This window comes from Pleurodeles waltl, chromosome 3_1 (assembly GCF_031143425.1).
Source record: "Pleurodeles waltl isolate 20211129_DDA chromosome 3_1, aPleWal1.hap1.20221129, whole genome shotgun sequence".
NCBI classification, from domain to species: Eukaryota; Metazoa; Chordata; class Amphibia; order Caudata; family Salamandridae; genus Pleurodeles; species Pleurodeles waltl.
In genome coordinates, this window is record NC_090440.1 from 15,935,214 (window position 1) to 15,962,188 (window position 26,975).

Genomic DNA, 26,975 nt, shown 5'->3' on the forward strand with positions numbered 1-26,975 from the left:
CCTCCTGTGCAGGTTTTTGGGGGCCTGTAGAAGACTCTTTACTATTTTTAGTTTTGGTTGTCTCATCACCCTTCTGCTGGGGAGTCTTTGTGACCCCTTTCTTTTGGTCACCCCCTGTTGAAGTCTTGGACACCCTTGTCTTGACCCAATGGTCCGCCTTCTTTCCCAATTCTTGGGGAGAAATTGGTCCTAGGTCTACCAGATGCTGATGCAGTTTATCATTGAAACAATTACTTAACAGGTGTTCTTTCACAAATAAATTGTACAGCCCATCATAATTACTTACACCACTGCCTTGAATCCAACCATCTAGTGTTTTCACTGAGTAGTCAACAAAGTCAACCCAGGTCTGGCTCGAGGATTTTTGAGCCCCCCTGAACCTAATCCTGTACTCCTCAGTGGAGAATCCAAAGCCCTCAATCAGGGTACCCTTCATGAGGTCATAAGATTCTGCATCTTGTCCAGAGAGTGTGAGGAGTCTATCCCTACACTTTCCTGTGAACATTTCCCAAAGGAGAGCACCCCAGTGAGATCTGTTCACTTTTCTGGTTACACAAGCCCTCTCAAAAGCTGTGAACCATTTGGTGATGTCATCACCATCTTCATATTTAGTTACAATCCCTTTGGGGATTTTCAACATGTCAGGAGAATCTCTGACCCTATTTATGTTGCTGCCACCATTGATGGGTCCTAGGCCCATCTCTTGTCTTTCCCTCTCTATGGCTAGGATCTGTCTTTCCAAAGCCAATCTTTTGGCCATCCTGGCTAACTGGATGTCCTCTTCACTGGAGTTATCCTCAGTGATTTCAGAGTTGTTGGTCCCTCCTGTGAGGGAACCAGCATCTCTGACTATTATTTGTGGAGTCAGGGCTTGAGAAGCCCTGCTCTCCCTAAGTAGGACTGGAGGGGGGGAATTTCCCTCCAAGTCACTATCTTCATCCTCTGAGTTGCCATCCTCAGAGGGGTTGGCCTTTTCAAACTCTGCCAAAAGCTCCTGGAGCTGTACTTTGGTAGGTTTGGGGCCCATTGCTATTTTCTTTAGTTTACAGAGTGACCTTAGCTCTCTCATCTGTAGATGGAGGTAAGGTGTGGTGTCGAGTTCCACCACATTCACATCTGTGCTAGACATTATGCTTCTAAAAGTTGGAATACTTTTTAAGAAACTAAAACTGGTTCTAGAATTTAATTCAAACTTTTACAAACTTTTAAACTCTAAAAGAAATGCTAAACAGGATCTAACACAAGGCCCTAGCAGGTCTTTTAAGAATTTAGAAAACTTTTCAAATTGCAAAAATCAATTTCTAATGACAATTTTGGAATTTGTCGTGTGATCAGGTATTGGCTGAGTAGTCCAGCAAATGCAAAGTCTTGTACCCCACCGCTGATCCACCAATGTAGGAAGTTGGCTCTGTATGTGCTATTTCAAAGTAAGGAATAGCATGCACAGAGTCCAAGGGTTCCCCTTAGAGGTAAAATAGTGGTAAAAATAGATAATACTAATGCTCTATTTTGTGGTAGTGTGGTCGAGCAATAGGCTTATCCAAGGAGTAGTGTTAAGCATTTGTTGTACATACACATAGACAATAAATGAGGTACACACACTCAGAGACAAATCCAGCCAATAGGTTTTTGTATAGAAAAATATATTTTCTTAGTTTATTTTAAGAACCACAGGTTCAAATTCTACATGTAATATCTCATTCGAAAGGTATTGCAGGTAAGTACTTTAGGAACTTCAAATCATCAAAATTGCATGTATACTTTTCAAGTTATTCACAAGTAGCTGTTTTAAAAGTGGACACTTAGTGCAATTTTCACAGTTCCTAGGGGAGGTAAGTATTTGTTAGGTTAACCAGGTAAGTAAGACACTTACAGGGCTTAGTTCTTGGTCCAAGGTAGCCCACCGTTGGGGGTTCAGAGCAACCCCAAAGTCACCACACCAGCAGCTCAGGGCCGGTCAGGTGCAGAGTTCAAAGTGGTGCCCAAAACACATAGGCTAGAATGGAGAGAAGGGGGTGCCCCGGTTCCGGTCTGCTTGCAGGTAATTACCCACGTCTTCGGAGGGCAGACCAGGGGGGTTTTGTAGGGCACCGGGGGGGACACAGGTCCACACAGAAATTTCACCCTCAGCGGCGCGGGGGCGGCCGGGTGCAGTGTAGAAACAAGCGTCGGGTTTTCAATGTTAGTCTATGAGAGATCTCGGGATCTCTTCAGCGCTGCAGGCAGGCAAGGGGGGGATTCCTCGGGGAAACCTCCACTTGGGCAAGGGAGAGGGACTCCTGGGGGTCACTTCTCCAGTGAAAGTCCGGTCCTTCAGGTCCTGGGGGCTGCGGGTGCAGGGTCTCTCCCAGGCGTCGGGACTTTAGGTTCAAAGAGTCGCGGCCAGGGGAAGCCTCGGGATTCCCTCTGCAGGCGGCGCTGTGGGGGCTCAGGGGGGACAGGTTTTTGTACTCACAGTCTTAGAGTAGTCCTGGGGTCCCTCCTGAGGTGTTGGGTCGCCACCAGCCGAGTCGGGGTCGCCGGGTGCAGTGTTGCAAGTCTCACGCTTCTTGCGGGGAGCTTGCAGGGTTCTTTAAAGCTGCTGGAAACAAAGTTGCAGCTTTTCTTGGAGCAGGTCCGCTGTCCTCGGGAGTTTCTTGTCTTTTCGAAGCAGGGGCAGTCCTCAGAGGATGTCGAGGTCGCTGGTCCCTTCGGAAGGCGTCGCTGGAGCAGGATCTTTGGAAGGCAGGAGACAGGCCGGTGAGTTTCTGGAGCCAAGGCAGTTGTCGTCTTCTGGTCTTCCGCTGCAGGGGTTTTCAGCTGGGCAGTCCTTCTTCTTGTAGTTGCAGGAATCTAATTTTCTAGGGTTCAGGGTAGCCCTTAAATACTAAATTTAAGGGCGTGTTTAGGTCTGGGGGGTTAGTAGCCAATGGCTACTAGCCCTGAGGGTGGGTACACCCTCTTTGTGCCTCCTCCCAAGGGGAGGGGGTCACAATCCTAACCCTATTGGGGGAATCCTCCATCTGCAAGATGGAGGATTTCTAAAAGTTAGAGTCACTTCAGCTCAGGACACCTTAGGGGCTGTCCTGACTGGCCAGTGACTCCTCCTTGTTGCTTTCTTTGTTCCCTCCAGCCTTGCCGCCAAAAGTGGGGGCCGTGGCCGGAGGGGGCGGGCAACTCCACTAAGCTGGAGTGCCCTGCTGGGTTGTGACAAAGGGGTGAGCCTTTGAGGCTCACCGCCAGGTGTTACAGCTCCTGCCTGGGGGAGGTGTTAGCATCTCCACCCAGTGCAGGCTTTGTTACTGGCCTCAGAGTGACAAAGGCACTCTCCCCATGGGGCCAGCAACATGTCTCTAGTGTGGCAGGCTGCTGGGACCAGTCAGCCTACACAGATAGTCGGATAGGTTTCAGGGGGCACCTCTAAGGTGCCCTCTGTGGTGTATTTTACAATAAAATGTACACTGGCATCAGTGTGCATTTATTGTGCTGAGAAGTTTGATACCAAACTTCCCAGTTTTCAGTGTAGCCATTATGGTGCTGTGGAGTTCGTGTTTGACAGACTCCCAGACCATATACTCTTATGGCTACCCTGCACTTACAATGTCTAAGGTTTTGTTTAGACACTGTAGGGGTACCATGCTCATGCACTGGTACCCTCACCTATGGTATAGTGCACCCTGCCTTAGGGCTGTAAGGCCTGCTAGAGGGGTGTCTTACCTATACTGCATAGGCAGTGAGAGGCTGGCATGGCACCCTGAGGGGAGTGCCATGTCGACTTACTCGTTTTGTTCTCACTAGCACACACAAGCTGGTAAGCAGTGTGTCTGTGCTGAGTGAGAGGTCTCCAGGGTGGCATAAGACATGCTGCAGCCCTTAGAGACCTTCCTTGGCATCAGGGCCCTTGGTACTAGAAGTACCAGTTACAAGGGACTTATCTGGATGCCAGGGTCTGCCAATTGTGGATACAAAAGTACAGGTTAGGGAAAGAACACTGGTGCTGGGGCCTGGTTAGCAGGCCTCAGCACACTTTCAATTGTAAACATAGCATCAGCAAAGGCAAAAAGTCAGGGGGCAACCATGCCAAGGAGGCATTTCCTTACAGTCGCCTTTTTGAGCTCCGAGGAAACTTTCTTTATTTTCGGCGTCGTAGTGTCTCGGTGCCGAATCTGCTCGGAGCCGCTGTCTCGGGCCCAAGATTGCTTTGTGGCGGTATCTCGACCGGAGTCGGATGACTTCGCCACATGCATGCCCTTTTTCGGTGCCGATAATCGGTCACCTATTTTTCGGGTTAAGCCATGGCCTGTTGGCGGTGGCGTACCCTGGGCTTTTGTTGTCTTCTCGTGAGTTTTATGTTTCTTACTCACGGTTTTCGGCGTTTCTTCGGGATCGATCTCGTCCGAGTCCGATTCCTGGATGGAGAAGGTTTCTTCTTCCTCCTCGTAACGCCCTTGTCCTGTCGGCGCCGACGCCATCTGCAGTCTTCTTGCTCTTCGGTCTCTTAATGTCTTCCTCGACCGAAACGCTCGACAGGCTTCACAGATATCCTCCTTGTGCTCTGGAGACAGACACAAGTTACAGACCAGATGCTGATCTGTATATGGATACTTGTTATGACATTTTGGGCAAAAGCGGAATGGGGTCCGTTCCATCAGCCTTGAAGAGACACGTGGCCGGGCCGACCAGGCCCCGACGGGGGATCGAAAAAACCCCGAAGGGCCACCGGAGCTCTTCAAAAGTCGGTGTCGATCTGTTGTAACTAACCCGATACCGAACGCAAACAATACCGACGATTTTTCCGAGATTCTAACTAACTTTCCGACCCGAAACATGGAGCGAAAAGGAACACGTCCGAACCCGATGGCGGAAAAAAAACAATCTAAGATGGAGTCGACGCCCATGCGCAATGGAGTCGAAAGGGGAGGAGTCCCTCGGTCTCGTCACTCGAAAAGACTTATTCGAAGAAAAACAACTTGTAACACTCTGAGCCCAACACCAGATGGCGGGATGTGCACAGCATGTGTATCTGCAGCTACACATGCCATCGAACATATATATATATATATATATATATATATATATATATATATCAGCACATGGTGGTGGAGTGCCTTTGGAGGGGCTGTTGTGTCTTTTGGTGAGCTGGGACCTTGCAGTGGAACATTACTCTCTCCCCCACCCCCCCCCTCCAGTTTTACATCAGAGGGATGCAGCGTCATGTAGATGATGGATGCCACATCCCTCACTTTATTTTGCCTCTGCTTCCTTTTAACAGTGTCCCGAGCTCCTGTTCACCACGTCCCTAGCATGTACTGATGCAGTACGCTGAAGGATTTGGCTGGAGGAGCTCCCTTCATGGTCACAATTTAAATCACAGCGGATTGTGCAGTCCTCTAGATAAGTACTGTCTTTTCTGGCTAGTTCAGTGTCTCAGGATATCTCAATGATCACAGAGGAACAGCGCACAAGACGAGACGATATGACAATCCAGAGGAAGAGTCTGCCTCCCTGCTGCCTTCCTACCAGGCTGGACACTGTCCCTCTACCAAGATCCCTGGTCAGCTAGAAATGCTGCAGGACTGGTTGAAAGGCAGCAGAGCCTGAGGGGGGGGAACCTGCTACAAAGACTAGGGCGATGGCTTGGCTACTTGCAAGGACCTGTGGCGGTGTCATAGGATCTGGACCACTCCGGAGCACAGAGTTACCAGCCGCTGTGCGATGAGATGAACTATCACTTGCTTGCATCACCCGAGGCTCAAGGAAGAGCCGTTACCATCTGCTGCTGCCAGTTACAAGTTTCCTTCATAATGACCACAGAATGTGCATGTAACTAACAAGCGATTCGCCCATCAGAGCAGTAGAAAGTCAACTGCAATCAGACGTCTTTAATAGTGAAGGAAATCTGGGGTTTGGGCACTGGGCCCACTTTTAGTCCCCTAACATGAACAGACTCCTCTATCTTTGTGTTAAACCTTGGACCCTTGTCATCTCTGCGATGCATGACCAGTGTTGCAATTCTGGTTGGTTCTTCTGCCAATATCTGGGTGAAGGGCATGTTTGGGCATGAAACTTCTGTATGGATGTACAGGACTCTGGTGGGATCAGCAAGGATGTAAAGTTGTGTGAGACCGCCCCCTCACCCCCACCAGCTCAGCGCACTATAGGTTGCCTCTGGATTAACTGTAGTGCCTGGCAACGGAGCAGCATCTCAAGAAAGCTGTGTGTGGGTGCGAGCATTAAACTATCAGCATCCCCAGAACTGGGACAGCCATGCGGATCCGATATTCATTAGCCCAACAGAACAGGATTAACTTTCATGTAATATTTCCAGAAAACTATTGTGTAGTGTTCAACACTGTCCAAACACTTGGATTCAGAAGAGCAGCTAGAAACGGAAATAAGCCGTTTGAGTTTTATTGTTCACATCCTTATCATGTGTAGCGCCTACTTTTGAGTGCAGTAAAGCACTTTTCTTCTTCCATCGTAAAGCACTGGCTAGACCTTAATTTATAAAGGGTACTAAAATGCTTTACCAAGGTCTGCTGTCCACCTCATTACCTCACTGAGAAAGCCTTGGACCTCTCAGCCTCACTGCGCTCAGGGACATTTCTCAAGGGGTTTAGTTTGTATTCAGCTTGAGTCTAACACCAAGTAGGGACACTGGCAGTAAACCCCAGCTGCCACAGCTGGAGCCCAGGAATGCCAGATGGGATGCTTAGAAAAGTTTTATGGAGCGCTTTCCCTTTGAGAGGTTTAACCCAGATTGAGACAGTCACCATTCTGCTATCACACAAAGAAGTTAACAATCAATCGAGGAGAGAGAGGGCGTTGGTAGCGCTTCCAGAGGCAAGGACCATCCAAGGGATAATAAAAAGAGTTGGACTCCTAAACAAATGTAAAATGTTGGAGAAGTAGAGCAGAATGCTCTCATGCTCCTGAATGTCAAAATGAAATCCCAGCAAAGGAAGATACAAACCCAGCTTTGCAGGAAAAGAAGCTTTAGTGGTCGGCAGTGAACCAGCACAATCTACAAAAAACACTTTCTTTTAGAAATTAGCAACATTATCAAAATGGGTTGCAGAGTTACAAAACACATCACAGTACAATCAACAGATCAAGCTGATAGTAAGAAAGCAAAAATATACAGACAAGGCCAAAGTAAGAGCTAAATGAGTCGTCTGGAAAATTCAAGATTAAGAAGACGTATTTTAAAACAACAAAAAACTTCAAGTGGAAGAGTAATCAACTGTCTGACGTTCACTACCAGCGAGTAAAAAAAACAACAGAAGTAAGTGATTCTACCCTCAGAAAAAGAATAATTAAAACTAATAGGTAGAGTGAATAGTGCAGGTATTAAGAAAGAATAAATGGAGCCTGCCATGGCACACAGGGAGACTACAGAGAAGGTGGAAGGACACGATATGACCCCACAGAATAGAAAGACGCATAAGATCAAGGCAGTCCAACTATCACGCCTGCAGACGGCTGGAAGAAGACTGGAGTGATGCATTATGTTGAGATGGAATACCAATCACCAAAGTAGAAAAATAGACAAGATGGGAGAGAGCAGGGTCGAGAGTCCAAGTTTTTGTGGGATGGATGATAAAGGAACTGACACATTTTCTAAATTGTGCAGACAGGCATGGCTACGGACAAATATAAGAAATGCAAGACAAAAAGAGAAAACGAGGGCTTGAAAACAACCCTTTGAATGCTAAATGAATGGAAGAGAGAAGCTGGAGTCAAGAAAATGTCAGCATGATACCAAAAGGTGAGATGTTAAAAGAAATAACAAAATGCTCCCCTTTTTGGTGCGTGTGTAAACAGACGACAGTTCGTAACAGTGTCATCAAAATGTTCTGACAAATTAGGTGCAATTGTGAATCCCTCATAAAAGCATGTAATCTAAAGACGTTATTAAGAGAAGTAATAGGAATTGTTGGAGAAATACAAAAAAAAAAAAAAGGACAGAACAATGCCAATCTACCAGAAAATGATTAAATTAAGACAATCCATTAATTTGCAGTGAAGTTAGGCAGATTGAGTACAGGGTAACGCTTCTGCACACACTCAGGTAACGAAGGTTGGCTATTTTTCCTCTCCTGCCACAGTAGAGCGTAAAGCTTAGAACAGAGATTTCTGTTATGCCCCTTTAACGAATGAACCTTTGACCACAAGGTCCTGTTCTGTCCATACTGAGATTCCAGGTTAAATCAAAGTGTCCTCTTTTGTCCAAGTAGGAATGAAGATTTAGCCAGACCTTCCTATACTTTCATGGCAGGAAGACAAATGTTATATCAGAGCCTCCTGTTCTAGCCATGTAGGCAGTTTAGATTTGATTATAGATTCCCATTCTGCCCATGCCGAAAAATACTTTGTCCAGACTTTCCTCTACTCTCATGAAAGCAAAGAAGCACTGACCATATTTTATTACTTTCCTAAAATTACTGAAGCTCCCGCCAGAGTCTGTTTTACTGCCCAGACCTTACACAGTCTACTGAAAGAATGACGCCGTGGCCAGAGCTTGCTCTTGTCCCCGAGAAGAGAATGAAGCTTGGACAGGCTTTCCTCTCCTGTAGCTTTGAACAGATCTCGTCTACCTATGCAACGAATGAGGGTTTGCCCAGAGCTGCTCCCTTCTATGCCCATGAAAGCCATGAAGTTCTAGTCAGAGCTTCCGCTGAAGTGGATTTATGCGTTAACACACCTTCTTGTTCTGCCTGAAAAGTAGGATACTTTCTAAAAGCTTCCAGGAAATCCTGGGCAGTTTCGCCTGATTTTATCTTGAGGTCTACATGGACCTTCAGTCCCTGCAGAGCACAGCTTCCACAGCAGTTCACTCTGTTCCCCTCTGGGAGTACCATTCTGACCACAAACACTTCCTCTCTCCCGATGGAAATGGTAATTGTTTTTCTACCAATCCACTTGTCTCTTGTGAATAAAAAGAGGTTTAACCATAACTTTCCTGTGGGTAATTTTGTCTTGATCAGGGTTTTGTGAATAGTGCTTTGATATTAGTTTCCAGGTCCATTCAGAAAAAAATCAATTTCTGGTGGAGCTCTGCCTTCTTTCATGAAAGGAACAAAGCTTTCATCTAAAATAAGTCTTTGCTTCGGAAAAGGAATGAATCATTAAACAGATTTTTGTCTCATAATGGAGTGTGACAACAGAATCGTTTGCATTCTGTAAAGGAAGCAGTTTTCATTAGCTTAGGTCTGTCTCTGCTGGTCGGGGTCTTGCTTTTAAAAACAACGTTCACTTACTTCTTCTGTCTAATAATGATTTCATTTTGACAACAGGTGCCTCTAACAGATGCTTTGATTGGAGCACCGAGGAAGCCGGGTGTAGAATTCCGACTCCCGACACCCAGGACATTGTCTGGGGTCAAGGACAACAAGTTTTCATGTTTGTTTTGTCCTTGGGACAAGTAGGCCCAACCCCCTGCAGCACAAACCCTCTGGCTGCCAGTTTACAGGGAAGGGAACGGTCTGCAGTTGAGGTGATATGTGTTCATATGTTAATGCTGTTTGAACTTGTATTTATGGTTCATTAATGCAAAACCTTTATTATTAGGGTGAGCGCTCGAAATGTTTTAAGGCCCCACTGCACTACTGACAGTGGTTCCAGCAAAGAAATGTGTACACAGAGGTTTGAAAGTTTAAAAATATGAGGGTAAGCATAATGCTCCCAGAATGCTCTCTGATTAGATGCAAATGTTTGCAAAAGCTGATTCTTTGCTTTGAAATAAAATGTTCAGAAAAAAAGGCAAGTAGGAAAACGCTTTGCTAAATTACTGTGAAATTGTAGGTGCTATTTCTTTGAAGCATCATTACTAAAAGGTGTTGATGCATGCTAGTATTTTCAAAAAATATTAATAATGGAAAATCAGTGTAACCACTTACAAGAGGATTATGGGAAACATGAAAATAAACCAGCACTGACAAAGCCAACTGATCGGACAATAGTGGTCAGTCTGTTGCTTTTGTCAATGTGTGTCTGTTTTGACATGGCTTTTGTAACACTTTTGTGTTGCGGGAGCTGCCAGTTCCTCGCCATTGTAACAAACACTGGCAAAAAGGAACATTTTGTCTCAGAAAGCACACATTGCCACAGTACGTCCTGGCACCGAACAGAACTACTCTGTGTATCAATATGCTGCTTGTGGAAGAGCAGAACGCGATTACTCACAGTAAAGCCAGTTGATATATGGCTAGAGAGAGAAACAGAATTCTTATAAAAACAAAATGTCTTGGTTAACGCCAGACCTATTTAGGGGCCTAATTATTAAAGAAAGTCCCAAAGTGCACCTATGGTATATCTCTTTGCATTAGTGGTTTGCATTCATTCATTTTAATTTACAGAAGTAGGCCAGGAAATCCTACATCTAGAAAATATTTGTGAATTGTATTTTAGCACAAGCACATAAGCAAGTGTGGATTTGTTCATGTGAAAATCTGTTGAGCGTTTACGACTTCACTTTCTCTCCAACCACTTTTCCCCCCAACCCTGGAAGAACTTCTACTTCTGCCCTTGTCAGGAGTAAGCATGCAAGTTAGTAGGATTGCATCCACTTAAAGGCATTCCAGCCCTGGAACTATTGCTTACTGCTTCCTCCAGCCCCAGTATGTAGATTTGCAGAAAGACGGCAAAATAAAGAAATTGCTAGTATTCAAGCCCCACTGTAGTAGTAGCCCTGGCATAATCTGAGAGGCTATTAGCAGAGCTCTTCTATAATGAGATTGCTGCCACAATTTGTCACTGCACAACATGGCACCAAAGGGACAAGTAGATTTTTATTTTTTTGTTGTTTTTTACAGAACAGGTAGATTTATGAAGCATCCTGTCCCATGGGCAAGTAGACATTTTGTTAAATTCCACACCCCTGTGAATAGAAAATGTGAGATTCTGCTCTGAGGTAAATGCACCCCCAGCACCACCACCACCCCGTGTTTCCTATTTTCTTCTGGAGGAGATTTGGGAGGAAATTAAACTTTGAAAGCAGATTATCAGGATCCACTAATTTTGGAAGAAATACAATTAGGGGGCATGAATCGCTTAGAGGAATGTTGGACTAAACATGCAAAGAACAAGTAATACCCTGACAAATAGGATGTCAATGCAAGCCATAGTTTATTCACACAAAAGGAATGGTACACCCTGTGTAGAGGGGGAGTGACAAGGAAGTAGAGGATTTCTCAGATGAGGGCTGGCTGGCACTATAAAGAGAACAACAAAGCTAGGATTCATACTACTAGGTTCAGGATCGGTGTACTACTAATATAGTTCATGGCGTGTACGATTGTTAGATAGATCTGTGCAGGTGAGGCCAAATGACAGACAATTTAGACAGGGACTGCAGCCTATGATATCAGCTACATCAACATAGGTCCTGCTGATGCCCTCAGAGGCAGGGATCGCATTTAAGACCGGTGTATTAAATTACAACAGGTGATGCTAGCGGCAACAACAGCAGCCACTAACACTGATTCAATGTGAGACTAAAATCCCCAGAGACGGGGTGGGCTCATAGTCCAGCAGGAGAACAAACCCTTGGGATAGGTTGGATAAAGGGGTCATCCGCGGGAATGGGGGAATAGTAACAGTCTCCATGTGAGAGGGTCTCACGTCTCTTTCCATGCAACCATTGTCTGGTAGGAAGAATCTAGCTTTGTGTTCGTTCTAATGTATCTAACAACAGCTATCAGATCCTCAATATATAGACGCAATACCAATGGATTTGGGGGTGACATTTTCTACTGTGCTATACATTCCAGGGGTAAGAACACTGATGAAAATCACAGAAGATTAGAAGGTCAGCCGAATACTACTGAACAGGGATAAAGGTTCTTAGGCGAGATCCTCCCAGCTCCTCCTCCTCACAGACGAGGCAAAATGCACCACTTTCTTGCTCCTAGCTCCTCCAGCCACGGGACTCGTAACAGGGGTGTAACTCCCCTCCTAGTCCTCCTGCCCAATCCTAAAAGACTCTCTCCCAGCTCTTCTTGCCACTATTCTGACAAAAGGTATCACAGTCCTCTCCTCTCAGCTCCTCCCGGCACTCGCCTGGCAACAGGAACTCCTCTCAGCTCCTCCCGCCACTCGCCTGGCAACAGGAACTCCTCTCAGCTCCTCCCGCCACTCGCCTGGCAACAGGAACTCCTCTCAGCTCCTCCCGCCACTCGCCTGGCAACAGGAACTCCTCTCAGCTCCTCGTGTCACTGGCTGGTAACAAGTATGCGTGTCCCCTCCTTATGACATTAAACCTCACATCATTAACTCTTCTTTTTCAAACACATTCTTTGTGTCCTTCTACCCGAATACAGTGCAACAATATTCCGGAGCTCTGTTAGTGCTACAGGAATGCCATTGAATAGAGTGTCTAGGTACTAGATGGTTCCAAAAAGGAGAAGCTTCAAAAACATTTGCCTGGAACTAAGCTTCTTCTTATGTTTGTATAGAGCAAATCCGGACTTCAAACAGAGGTTCCCCGACACTTTACAACACTTTAATTCTTTAGAGAATATCCTATTCCTCTTCCAAACCACTACTTCCCCCTCCCAAAACCGTTCCTCATACAGTTATAACAAATAACTGAGGACGCAGGGCATGAGGACTGATCTCTTTGCCAGTCACCAGGGAGATACTGATGGTGTTAGACTGAGTAGGGGTGCACATGGGGCTGACAACCTTCCCCTCCACGTTCACAACCACAGACGGAAACCCAAGGTTTAGCCCAGGGATTGACAACCAGTCATTCCTGACTTGGACTAACAGGAGATATACAAGAGACCTTTACAGCGATGAAGGCATTAGGAGTTCGGAGGCTTTATAAAATGAACAGTGCTGCTACTGTCAGGCAGACCACTGGGCCTTACATCCACAAATATGCTGGGGCTTGGAGGCCTGCGGCAAAATTTGAAAAGTGGCAGGTACTTAAGGAAGGGGACAACAAGCTATAATCAGAAATACACAAACAACTCATGCACACCAAAGTGCTGGAAAAATCACTGGGACAATTATACTGGGAAGCAGAGAGTCTGGACAATGTCGGAAAAGGAACAAGGCTAAGCAAGGCTCACAAGACTGCTTGGGAAGCGATGGTCAAGCGGACTAGTTACTGGTACTACACCCAACGAGTTTTATAAATAGGTCTCTTAACAGAAAAACTCTGATGCATCTACCGTGAGCGCGCCCTAGACTCCAACCATACTGGAAAGAGGTTTTGGACACCATAGATCTTATGTTCCATAGAGACCTACCCAGATGTTCCTTCATACACACTGACAGGTCTGCCTAACAGACTCACCACAAAGAAATCAGATATTACTGGCCATAGGCGTAAGCCGTCACAGCGATGTGGAGGAAAGGGAGGTCACAGTTACATCAAATATGGGATGGAGAAACTAGCGCTTACAATTACAGGGGACAGTATACAATTCAAGAAGCTCTAGATTTCCTATCAATGGATATGAGGGAGCTTTCATGCAGAGCTCTTTAAGTACTACATATAGTTCCCACTAAAACTCACAAATGCTTAAGCAGCTCTGCAGAACATAAGAGGTTGAGGGAGACTCGGCTGACCCAGAATGGTGTCCTCAATGGGCGCCCCTGTAAAAAGATGAAAGGCTAAGTGACCGAGTGGGTGAAGTGGCAGGAGTATCGGGTTATTGTTATTCCTGTGGGGTCTACACTATTTTGATGCTGGCCTCCAGGTTACAAGTGACTGTCATGTTTGTGTGCTATAAAAGTGAATAAACAGATCTGATCCATCAGTGGTAAATCACAGTGGCTTTCCAGGGATACAATCGCTGAACCACAAGAGCGACTTACCTTTAACTGCAGTTCACCAGAATTAATATCATTCATACATTCAGATGCTTCAATTATTCCCCATCATCAGGCTGGGAATCCTTGTTCATCAATGTTAACAAAGCAATGTATGTTTACACTCAATAACAGTGAACACAGCAACAGCCTGAAGACAATCGGTCAACTTTATTATGTCGACCTGAACTTCAGGCAATGCGAGGCCGGGACCCAAAGACCTTCCTCTGGCAGATGTTTTCAACTGTGATAAATGTGGGTGAGAAGCCAATGTAAAGCCTCGTGAGATGGTAGAAGGGAAGGTCACAGGTGAATCTATGAAAGATACCAGTGCTGGAGACTTACTTACAGGTAAGTAACATATTTATTCACCATCACTGGATCTTTCCTGCCAGAGTCCTATGCCTGAGTATAAATCAGCGAAGCAGTTCAAGAAGCTTCTCCTGGGTGAAAGAGTCTTCAGCACTGCTTGTCCTCCGTACGACTCTACCCCTGAGTGTGTTTACAAGCAGCAGTGCTTGGCGAAGATGTGGCTGCAGCTTCAAGCTGTAGCTCGGCGCATGTCTCTCACAGGTATGCTCCAATGTTCCTTGGAAGTGGTCTTACTACTCCTGCACGTGCTGCAGTTATGCAGGACACAATCCAGCAGGAAACGCCTTGTTTGAACAAGGAGGTTACCTTGTTCACATTTCTGAATGCTGTAAATAGTTGCTCTGTTTTTAGTTAAGTAATTTTAGACATATTTTACTGTCCAGCTTGTGTATTCTTCTCTCTGTCACAACTGTACCATCTGTAGAAGTGATTAGCACAACTGGTCATTAAGATGGCAAGATTAGCCTTGAACTTGGGATTCGTTCTTAGGATTATTCATCATTCAGGAATCACACATATACCACTTGTACTGAAAAGGCTTGGATCTCACTAAATTCTGGACAATGTGACCACTAGAAGACAAGTGTTAAATGATAGAGATAAGAATAGGCTCTAAAGGGTCCTCCCCCATTAGTCCTGCCAGCACAACATTTCATTCCCGAAGTGGGGCCAGTCTTTAGGCCCATGGGATGTTAAAGAACAAGCCTCTTAGGATTTTTTATGTTTGTAGAAAACAAAGATGGTTTGTCAGGAATTCTCAAATACTTTAACCCGGAGTTAGCTAAAGGTAACAAATAGGGCAAAAAGTGTTAAAAAGGGTACTGCCAACTCCTTGCTACGCCCCTTAAAGACCTTATTGTCTCAAAATTGGCTAGGAGTTTTATTACGCTCAAGCTCTGATTATACGCCATGTCCCAGCGGGTTAAAGCAGGAATGCGTTCTAGCTCCTCTGCTACTTTCTTTAAACCTAGCCAGGTTCCTGACTGGACTAATAACAGTAATGCACAGCCGCTGAAGTTGGGTTCCAAATCACGTTCCTTGCTAATGTATGTGAAGTCCCTCATGCCGACTGGCCTGCCGAGGTGACTGGGGACCTTATGAAGTTACTCAGAAAGTCACAATTTAAAGGTGAATAAAGGAAAGACAAAATGAAAATGTCACTTACCCAGTGTACATCTGTTCGTGGCATCAGTCGCAGTAGATTCGCATGTTCTGCAATAGCTCGCCATCTGGTGTTGGGCCGGAGTGTTACAAGTTGTTTTTCTTCGAAGAAGTCTTTCGAGTCACGGGACCGAGTGACTCCTCCTTTTGTCTCCATTGCGCATGGGCGTCGACTCCATCCTCGATTGTTTTTCCCCGCAGAGGGTGAGGTAGGAGTTGAATTGTAGTAATAGTGCCCATGCAATGGAGTGACTAAGTATGCACCTATTTAAGGTTGAGATGATACATATATAAATAATTGAAGGTAACTTCCAAACTGCTACAGGCTCCCGGGGAGGCGGGTGGGCACATGCGAATCTACTGCGACTGATGCCACGAACAGATGTACACTGGGTAAGTGACATTTTCAGTTCGATGGCATCTGTCGCTGTAGATACGCATGTTCTGCATAGACTAGTAAGCAGTTATTTCCCCAAAAGCGGTGGATCAGCCTGTAGGAGTGGAAGTAGTCTGAAATAATGTTCTTAATACAGCTTGACCTACTGTGGCTTGTTGTGCGGATAACACGTCTACACAGTAGTGCTTGGTGAATGTGTGAGGCGTAGACCATGTGGCTGCCTTACATATTTCTTGCATTGGGATGTTTCCTAGAAAGGCCATGGTAGCCCCTTTCTTTCTGGTTGAGTGTGCCCTTGGTGTAATGGGCAGCTGTCGTTTAGCTTTAAGGTAGCAGATTTGGATGCATTTAACTATCCATCTGGCTATACCTTGTTTTGAAATTGGGTTTCCTGCATGAGGTTTTTGAAATGCAATAAAGAGTTGTTTAGTCTTTCTGATGTTTTTTGTTCTGTCAATGTAATACATCAATGCTCTTTTGACATCTAATGTATGTAGCGCCCTTTCAGCTACGGTATCTGGCTGTGGAAAGAACACTGGAAGTTCCACTGTTTGATTTAGATGGAACGGTGAAATAACCTTTGGCAAAAATTTAGGATTGGTCCTCAAGACGACTTTATTTTTGTGTAGTTGTATAAAAGGTTCCTGTATTGTAAACGCCTGAATCTCGCTTACTCTTCTTAGGGAAGTAATGGCGATGAGAAATGCCACCTTCCAGGTTAGGAACTGTATGTCGCAGGAGTGCATGGGTTCAAAAGGTGGACCCATAAGTCTAGTTAGGACAACATTTAGGTTCCATGAAGGAACAGGTAGTGTTCTTGGTGGTATAATTCTCCTAAGGCCCTCCATGAATGCTTTAATGACTGGTATTTTATATAGGGAAGTTGAATAGGTAGTCTGCAGGTATGCAGAAATTGCTGCAAGGTGTATTTTAATGGAAGAGAAAGCTAGGTTAGATTTTTGTAAGTGAAGCAAGTAACCCACTACATGTTCTGGAGTTGTGTGTAATGGTTGTATTTGATTAATATGGCAGTAGCAAACAAACCTCTTCCATTTACTTGCATAACAGTGCCTGGTGGATGGCCTTCTGGCCTGTTTTATGACTTCCATACATTCTTGGGTAAGTTGTAAGTGCCCGAATTCTAGGATTTCAGGAGCCAGATTGCTAGATTCAGCGATGCTGGATCTGGGTGTCTGATCTTTTGGTTGTGCTGTGTCAACAGATCTGGCCTGTTGGGCAATTTGATGCAGGGTACCACTGATAGGTCTAGCAGCGTTGTGTACCAGGGTTGCCTTGCCCAAGTTGGTGCTATCAATATGAGTTTGAGTTTGCTTTGACTGAGTTTGTTTACCAGGTAAGGAAGGAGAGGGAGAGGAGGAAAAGCGTAAGCAAATATCCCTGACCAGTTCATCCATAGGGCATTGCCTTGGGATTGTTTGTGTGGGTATCTGGATGCGAAGTTTTGGCATTTTGCGTTCTCCCTTGTCGCAAACAAGTCTATCTGAGGTGTTCCCCAGAGTTTGAAATAAGTGTTCAGAATTTGGGGGTGAATTTCCCATTCGTGGACCTGTTGATGATCTCGAGAGAGATTGTCTGCGAGTTGATTTTGGATCCCTGGTATAAACTGTGCTATTAGGCGAATTTGGTTGTGAATTGCCCAATGCCAAATTTTTTGTGCTAGCAGGCTTAACTGCGTGGAGTGCGTCCCCCCCTGCTTGTTTAGATAATACATTGTTGTCATGTTGTCTGTTTTGACGAGAATGTATTTGTGAACTATTATTGGTTGGAAGGCTTTTAGTGCTTGAAAAACTGCTAGAAGTTCTAGGTGATTGATATGCAGTTTTGTTTGATGTACGTTCCATTGTCCTTGTATGCTGTGTTGATCGAGGTGTGCTCCCCACCCTGTCATGGAAGCATCTGTTGTTATTACGTATTGTGGCACTGGGTCTTGGAAAGGCCGCCCCTTGTTTAAATTTATGTTGTTCCACCACAGAAGCGAGAGGTAAGTTTGGCGGTCTATTAACACCAGATCTAGAAGGTGACCCTGTGCTTGAGACCACTGTGATGCTAGGCATTGTTGTAAGGGCCTCATGTGCAGTCTTGCGTTTGGGACAATGGCTATGCATGAAGACATCATGCCTAGGAGTTGTAATACCATCTTTGCTTGTATCTTTTGTGTTGGATACATGCGTTGTATGATGGTGTTGAAATTTAGAATTCTTTGTGGACTTGGAGTGGCTACTCCCTTTGATGTGTCTATTATGGCTCCTAGGTATTGTTGTACCTTGCGCGGCAGAATGTTGGATTTTGTAAAGTTGACGGTGAACCCGAGTTTGAAGAGGGTTTGTATGATCTGATTTGTGTGATTTGAGCACTGTATGAACGAATGGGCCTTGATTAGCCAGTCGTCCAAATATGGGAACACATGTATTTGCTGCCTTCTTATGTGTGCAGCGACTACCGCTAGACATTTGGTAAAGACTCTTGGTGCGGTTGTTAATCCGAAAGGCAGTACCTTGAATTGGTAATGTATTCCTTTGAATACAAACCTTAGGTATTTCCTGTGCGATGGGTGTATTGGTATATGGAAATAAGCATCCTTGAGGTCTAAAGTTGCCATGTAGTCGTGTAGTTTTAGCAATGGCAATACTTCTTGTAGTGTGACCATGTGGAAGTGGTCTGATTTGATGAAAGTGTTCACTACTCTGAGGTCTAGGATTGGTCTCAGTGTTTTGTCCTTCTTTGGTATCAGAAAGTACAGTGAGTAAACTCCTGTGTTTATTTGTGTGTTTGGCACTAATTCGATTGCATTCTTTTGCAATAGTGCCTGCACTTCTATCTCCAGGAGATTGGAATGGTGTGTTGTTAGATTTTGTGCTTTTGGTGGTATGTTTGGAGGGAATTGTAGAAATTCTATGCAATAACCATGTTGGATAATTGCTAGAACCCAAGTGTCTGTAGTGATTTTCTCCCATGCTTTGTAATAATGACCTATTCTTCCCCCCACTGGTGTTGTGTGGAGGGGGTGAGTGACATGTGAGTCACTGTTTAGTAGTAGGGGTTTTGGGGCTTTGAAATCTCCCTCTATTTCTAGGGAATTGCCCTCCTCTATATTGTCCCCGAAAACCTCCTCTATACTGTCCCTGGTAACTGGACGGTGTGGCTTGTGAGGTGCTGGCTTGTGTGCTTTGACCCCGAAACCCCCCTCGAAAGGGCGTTTTACGGAATGTGCTGTAATTCCCTCTGCTCTGCGGGGAGTAGAGTGCGCCCATGGCTTTGGCAGTGTCTGTATCTTTTTTGAGTTTCTCAATCGCTGTGTCCACTTCTGGACCGAACAGTTCTTTTTCATTAAAAGGCATATTGAGAACTGCTTGTTGAATCTCTGGTTTAAATCCAGACGTTCGGAGCCATGCATGCCTTCTGATAGTTACAGATGTATTAATTGTCCGTGCAGCTGTATCTGCAGCGTCCATGGAGGAGCGTATCTGGTTGTTGGAGATGGTCTGTCCCTCTTCAACCACTTGTTTTGCCCTATTTTGTAAGTCCTTGGGCAGATGTTCAATGAGATGTTGCATCTCGTCCCAGTGGGCTCTGTCATAGCGCGCAAGTAGTGCCTGGGAGTTTGCGATGCGCCACTGGTTTGCAGCTTGTGCTGCGACTCTTTTACCAGCTGCATCGAACTTGCGGCTTTCTTTATCTGGGGGTGGTGCATCTCCAGATGTGTGAGAGTTGGCCCTTTTCCTAGCTGCTCCTACAACGACAGAGTCTGGTGGCAGCTGTGTAGTGATGAAAACCGGGTCCGTAGGAGGCGGCTTATACTTTTTTTCCACCCTTGGTGTGATTGCCCTACTCTTGACCGGCTCCTTAAAGATGTCTTTTGCGTGCCGGAGCATACCAGGGAGCATAGGCAGGCTTTGGTATGAGCTGTGGGTGGAGGAGAGTGTGTTGAATAAGAAATCATCCTCGACCTGTTCTGAGTGGAGGCTTACGTGGTGAAATTGTGCTGCTCTAGCCACCACCTGAGAGTACGCGGTGCTGTCTTCTGGTGGAGATGGCTTTGTAGGGTATGCCTCCGGACTGTTATCTGACACTGGGGCGTCATATAGGTCCCATGCGTCCTGATCTTGGTCCCCCTGGCTCATGGTGGTGTGAGCTGGGGAGTGTGATGGAGTTTGTGCTGGTGAAACGTTAATCACGGGCGGAGGAGAGGGTGGTGGTGTAACTCTTTTCACCACTTTTGGTTGTGGTGTTTGTTCCGTCTGGAACTCCAACCTTCTCTTTCTCCTAATGGGGGGAAGGGTGCTTATTTTTCCTGTCCCCTGCTGAATGAAGATACGCTTTTGCGTATGGTCTACATCAGTTGCTTGTAGCTCTTCCTCAAACCTATGCTTCTGCATTTGGGAGGTTAGCGAGTGCTCTTCTGTATAAGAGCCTGAAGCTGGGTCGCTTGCAGTCTGTTTCGGCATCGAAACTTTGTCTGCGTGTTTTTTCGGCTCCGAGGTGACTTTTTTCCTTTTCGGGGCCGAAACCTCTCGGCGTCGATCTGTTTCGGTGCCGCTGTCTCGGCGTCGAGCCGTGTCCACACCGGCATCTCGGTGTCGAGGCTTGTCTCCAGCACTTTCTCGGTCCCGAGAAGGCTGCGTGCCGGTGTCTCGACCGGAGTCGGACGATCTCGGCACTGTTTGGGCCTTTTTCGGTGCCGACGGTCGGTCACCGATTTTATGGGTCGAGCCATGGCCTGGTGGCAGTGGCGTCCCCTGGGCCTTGTAAATGTTCCTTTGAGTGGATTTCGACGTCTTACTCACGGTTTGTGTATCGTCGAATCCTTCGGAGTCTGAGTCTTGGATCGAGAAGGTACCTTCCTCTTCTTGTTCCTCGAACTCCTGTTGGGCTGTCGGAGCGGACGCCATCTGAAGTCTTCTGGCTCGACGGTCTCGGAGTGTTTTTCGGGACCGGAACGCACGACAGGCCTCGCAGGTGTCTTCGCTGTGCTCAGGTGACAGGCACAGGTTGCAGACCAAGTGTTGGTCTGTGTAGGGGTATTTATTGTGGCATTTGGGGCAGAAACGGAACGGGGTCCGTTCCATCGACGTTCTTCAGCACGCGGTCGGGCCGACCAGGCCCCGACGGAGGATCGAAAAAACTACCCTGAAGGGCACCGGAGCTCTCCGATCTTCGATGCGGTGTGGAATCTAAGTACGCCGATCCCGAACGCAACAATACCGACGAAAATCTTCCGAAATTAGCTAATTTTCCGTTCCGAAACTCGGAGCGACAGGAACACGTCCGAACCCGATGGCGGAAAAAAAACAATCGAGGATGGAGTCGACGCCCATGCGCAATGGAGACAAAAGGAGGAGTCACTCGGTCCCGTGACTCGAAAGACTTCTTCGAAGAAAAACAACTTGTAACACTCTGGCCCAACACCAGATGGCGAGCTATTGCAGAACATGCGTATCTACAGCGACAGATGCCATCGAACATGAAGATTATGGAGCTTCAGGAGTACAATGCAGACAGCAGTGGTGCCATAATGATTTCAAACTTGAAATTGTAAAGTCCTATAATTATACACAAAATAATATCTCCAATAATTTAACCTGGGAAAACCATGACAAGGGGACGTTTCCAGAGCAATTGCTACTGGCTTGGTTCTTGAGCAATCTTTACCATGGTTGGGTTCCATTCCCTCCTTATGGCATTGTATGCGGCAGAGTCACACTCGGTTGCGGCCCTGAAGAAACAAGTAAGTATCCAATCCAAACTATGGAAATCATACTTCAGTTTAGTGCACTCTTCATCGACTGAGATGGTCAGATCAGAACTGGCTTTAAAGGGCAACAATTTTAAAGCCCTGAATATTCTATTAAAATCTACTTGGGATGCTTTCTCCCATGATTTAGCAAATGTGTTCACATTTTCAACATTATTTTTTCACTCTGCCGATCAATGAAGCATGTCAATGGGGAAATGTCTGCAAGGGATTCAATTAAATGCTTTGCCCTGAAACTGAAAAATGTGTTAAAATTCAAGAGCTACCAAAGTGACCTTAAACATTGCCAGCAAGACTCCGAATGAATTGTTTTGTTTAGCAGACTTGGTGTTATGCAGTTTTATTTAAAAGCAAATCTATGACCTTTTGATGAGAGCATTTCATGAAGTTAAAATTTGGTTTGTTCCTTTATGAGTTCATCCATGGGTAAAAGAAGTGGGAACAGAAGGCCCACAGAGTTGCACATTCTGTAATGCCAGGATTCAGGACACAGCCCTTGTCTTTTTCTTTTGTCCTCTTTTGTGTAACATAAAAAACAAATCTATTGCCCTCGTTTGATCTAAATAAGCCTGTGCAATATAGGAAGAGGCCTGTATCTCATGATGAATCCCCCATCGGTAAAGGGTTTTTACAGGTCAAAAACTTCCTTTCCTCATTTTCAAAACTGTAGCAAGGATAATGCGGGGAAACGCTCCTACACTTCTAGGGAGCCACGTCTTCCCTTTATGCAATCATTGATTTGTGAAATTTTAGAACAAATGTGTACTTCTTTTACAATTTTTAATTATGAAAACATGCCTTTTCTGTACATCTGTATCGCTGTTAATGTTTTAATTTGATTTTACTTGTATAGATTTTGTCTTTTAATTGTTAGATCCTAAAATGTTTGTGTTAACTAGTTGCTGTTGATTTTGAGCTTCCTTCTCCGTATGCCCACCCTGCTGTACTTGTACATTATTCTTTTAAGTATTAATGTAATGATGGATTTTTAATCGTCTTTGGTAAAGTAATTTGTCTGTGGATCCATTTCTATGTATATCTAAATAAAACAATCTTAAACTGTCAAGCTCTAGAAATGCCACACAGCACCCTTTTTAAACGCTAATGTCTTAAAACTTCCTGAACGAATGAACACCAAACTACGAGACGTGTGCTTTCTGCATAAACGTCTACTTTCATACCAAGTTTGGAGTCTCATTGGTGTTGTTTTGCTGCATGTACCAGCTAAACTTCTATGCAAGCTAAAATTGGAAATATGTCTTTTTTGACTCAGTCTCCCTAACAACCCCCCACCCCTCCCATTACATTGCAGATAACTGCAGACAAATTACATGCTGGGCCTTCGTTGCATTTGAAAACGTGTCAAATATGGTGCAGAACCCTACATGGGAACAAAAGATCAAGGCCTAAGTTTTAGGTCTAATAATGCTGTTTTTTCGACTGTAGTACATTGGGTCCTGCACTCCAGGCCCCATTGCATGTGCTCTAACCCCAAAAGTATGTGTGTAGCTAGGTGATCCCTAATTGGCTCATTTCATGTAATAAGTCACTAGTCTATGGCACAAGAGGTACCCTAGGCTAGTAAGTTTAATGTCACTAGCGGGCTGCAGCAATTAATTGTGACACAACTGCAGTGACAAGCTGACAATGGGACTCTAGGCCTGACAACGCAGCCTAGGCGGGTAGCTTTAAACTTCCCAACTAGCCATGGCAAAACAAACCCCTTTGCCAGGAAAGGCCTTGGTAGCCCACCAGCCAGGGTGCTTAGTGTAATATTGTTTATTAGTAGTGTAGTAATGATTATTGAAATAGTGTATATTTTCATTTCTAATCCAGATTAGTCTCGGATAGATTGTAAGGCATTTATTTCAGTTAATCTGCACACAAAGAAACTCCATCCACGTCTAAGGGTCAAGTCTTCTCTTTCTCCAGCCCCACAACCTTCCACCATTCTAGAACCTCCACACTCTGGTATTAGATGGTGGAGGATTGTGGGGCTGGAGAAAGAGAAGACTTGACTCTTAGACGTGGATGGAGTTTCTTTGTATGCAGATTAACGGAAATAAATGCCTTACAATTTATCCGAGACTCATCTGGATTTTCTTCACCCGAAGATCGGATGTCAGACACTACAATTAGTATTAAAAAGAAGGGCACATTCCTTGTGTGTTTAACATGTCCTGGCAGTAAAAACATGAAATTGTTGTTTTCACTATAGTACGGCCAGGGGTCCCATTGGCTAACATGGGGTTTCACTAATCACCACGCTAATGCACTAATCACTAGAGCACGGCCAGTGGTCCCATTGGGTAACACGAGGTTTCACTAATCACCACACTAATGCTAACTTCCATTTGGGATCACCAAAGCTATTACTCAAAGATATCACAGTAACTGTTTCATTAAACCAGACTTATTGCTGAAATCTGATTTAAGGTAACTTAATAGAAAGATGACTTTTGAATGTCACCACTTTTTGCCCAACCTCTGGTAACATGTCCTGACTATCTGCTGTTGTCACCTGACCCCACATGCTCCCTCCAGCCCCCCTCATGCCCGCTACACTCCACCCCAACCTGGCAGGAAGTATGAAGCACTCCCATGAAATGAGGAGTGAGAGAATCACTCAAGGGAGGAGGGTGTGACCTCCTCCTGCAGGATGTCTACTGGGTGGTGGCCACGGATGGTCCAGTATCAAACAGGCTACTGCCTCACCGAAGCAAATGGCGACCACACCTTTGCATACCCTTTGTGTAGGCAGATAGTCTGGCACCTGCTGCACAAAACCAGGGGAAAGCCTATTGCAGAACTGGTTTTCCAAGAAGAGTGGTTCTTATGCTGGGTACATCCCAGGGTTGTGCTCGGCGTTCTTTACATGGGAAGACAGCTTGCGCCATATGGGTAGAAGCGGATATCCTGGGATTGTTTGGTGGCCAAACTCTCAGGAAGCGATGTAAAGCGGGAAGGGTGGCCTCATGGGAACTACTGCCCCATTTGCTAGTGAGTTCTCCCGTCTTATTGAAGCGAATATGGTAAGAAAGTGACACCCCAGACCCACAAGCCTCATATCACTAATGGGCTGGAAAGACGACAGAAGAACTGTCCTGCTGCTCTCTGGACCAAACAAAGAGGTACTGTACCTGCTGTGCCCACTAATAGAAAATAACGCGACTTGCACCAGGATGAAAGAGGTGACTCCAAGGGCGACATGGCTAGCCCCCTGTTGATCTTTAGAATCAGCAAAAGCTGAAGACCCCAGCACTCCTCAAGAACCCAGCTCCCCAGGAACACCTGACCACCCAACTGTGTACTGGGTGACTGAGTCCTAAACCTTCCTTAGTTGTCTCCAAGTCTGCGGGGCCCGTAGCCAAAGCTGAAGTGGACTCTGGTCCCAAGAAAGAAACGAAAATAATTACTTACATGTAAGAAACCACTGGACCTGCTGCTCCCACGGGAGACCTGCTGACGAGTGGAGTCTGGACTTGCACTGGATTCCCTGGGTGCACTGTGGGAGATGAAGTCCTGAGGCCAAAGCAGATCATTGACGTTTGTGAACGCTAGGGAGGCCTCAGGAAAACTCACCGCATCTCCTCTGTGTCACCAGCATCTTCAGAATCACATTATCCTGCACCCCCAGGACCAGGACCCCTTCTTGGCTGGACAGCGTTACAGGAGAAAAAGACACTACGGACCTTCAGACTAGTAGAAGCACAGGTGATTGCACCTCTGGACCAGAGTGGTCCCTGTGGTGGAACCCACCCTGGTGTGGCCCATCCAAGTCAAGAGAAGTAGCTGCACTAGCCGCTTGGCTAACAACTGCTCAAGTGATTTACTGCAACTTTGAAAAGTCCTGTCTCCAGATTCCCTCAATAGACTTTTGCAGTTTTTGGGTCTATTTTAAGATAAAAATACCCTATTTTTATACACTGGTGTTTTGCTGCTTATTCATTGCCTGAATTGGTGCTTCTAAATACTTTACCGTTATTCCTTTGACTAAGCCTGACTGCTCTGTGCTGCAGCTATCCAGGACTGAGCTAAGGGTTTTTTTAAAAAAGAAACCTAAATGGAGCGGAAGATTGGGACATCATCACATGGGGAGACCACAACACTACACTAGATAATAATCCACTCTCCTACAGCTAGGAAAAGACAGGCTTCAGTTCCTCTCTGAGAAATTACGAATGCAAGTTTGACTCAAGGTGTACACCCTCACGTACATGCGTCATATGCACAGCTTCGCTGTTGCTTGCCATCTGCATGAAAACTCGGTAAAGAGGGGAGTTTTAATAGGACCCTCACCGGAATTACAGCTATGTTCAGGGATCTTGGAAGAGGGAGGGCTTTCAACATGCCTCTTTATAAACAGCAGTAAGTATGAGGGCATGTTTCTACAAAAGGGTTGGACTTTGGTTAATCCGAAATTCAGGAATTTGACTGGTTGCTTATATTTTGGAATTGTTTCACCCCCACACCCTTCCTAGGAATGGTAGCATGCTCACTTCTATGCGCTTTCCTTCCTGCAGTACCAGATCTTCAAATACGATGGCTGTGTATTTCCACAGGCACTTTACCTTGATTGTATGATTACGTAATTTTACAATTTTTCTAAGGACAGAGTAGCTCTTACAATCAATCAAGGAATTTGTAAAGCGCACTACTCACCCATGAGGGTCTCAAGGCGCTGGGCGGGGGAAGGTTGGAGGGTGCTGCTACTGCTCGAACACCCAGGTCATGAGTAGTCTCCTGAAGTTAAGGAGGTCCTTGGTCTGGCGCAGGTGAGAGGCTTACGTAGCTTCCCAGCGATTGGAGGTTGCATGTATGGGTTTATCTAAGCGTGTGTGTATTTTCACTATTTATCTAGAGGAACTTGTACGGCGCAAATATAGCTGCAGAAAAACGGAGTACATCCCTTGCCTTTTTGGAATTCCAAACCCTCCAATGCTTGAGTAGACACAGATCCCTTGCATTGTGTAATGATACACACAACAAAATATTTCAGTCAACAAAATACTTCAGAAAGCTCAGATCTGCACATCCAGGCAAAAACGTCTGACACAAAAAAGCTATTTCACCCAATCAGATTCAAACATTTAAAAGGATGTGTGCAGATTCATGAATGTGGGAGAGAACCAGCCATGATATATAAAATATTAACCCTTGGAAAGACGCCTGTTAATTGTTATGATGCATATATTTCAAGAACTACTGAACTGCTTTTCACCAAACCACACAAAGGACCTGTGCATACTACAGTTCTATCCTATTCTAAGGCTACGTTTTGTGTAATTCCAGTCACCAATGTTTCCTGTAGCAGAGGGCAAATATTCTACTACATCATGAAATGGGTAAAACTACCCAACATGACCAACCTATACAGAATGTTTAATAGAGGACTTGGGGGTATGCATCAAATGAAATTTTAAAAAATAATTTTCTATGTAAGTCTCAACTTAAACATAACTATTATACTTT

The 26,975-nt window shown here is 45.4% G+C and overlaps 1 protein-coding gene across 7 annotated transcripts in view; it reads right to left on the reverse strand.

Annotated features, from left to right (window-relative positions):
- ATG13 (autophagy related 13) overlaps nt 1-26,975 on the reverse strand; it is a 401,206-nt gene that overhangs the window by 223,688 nt on the left and 150,543 nt on the right. The window lies entirely within an intron of this gene.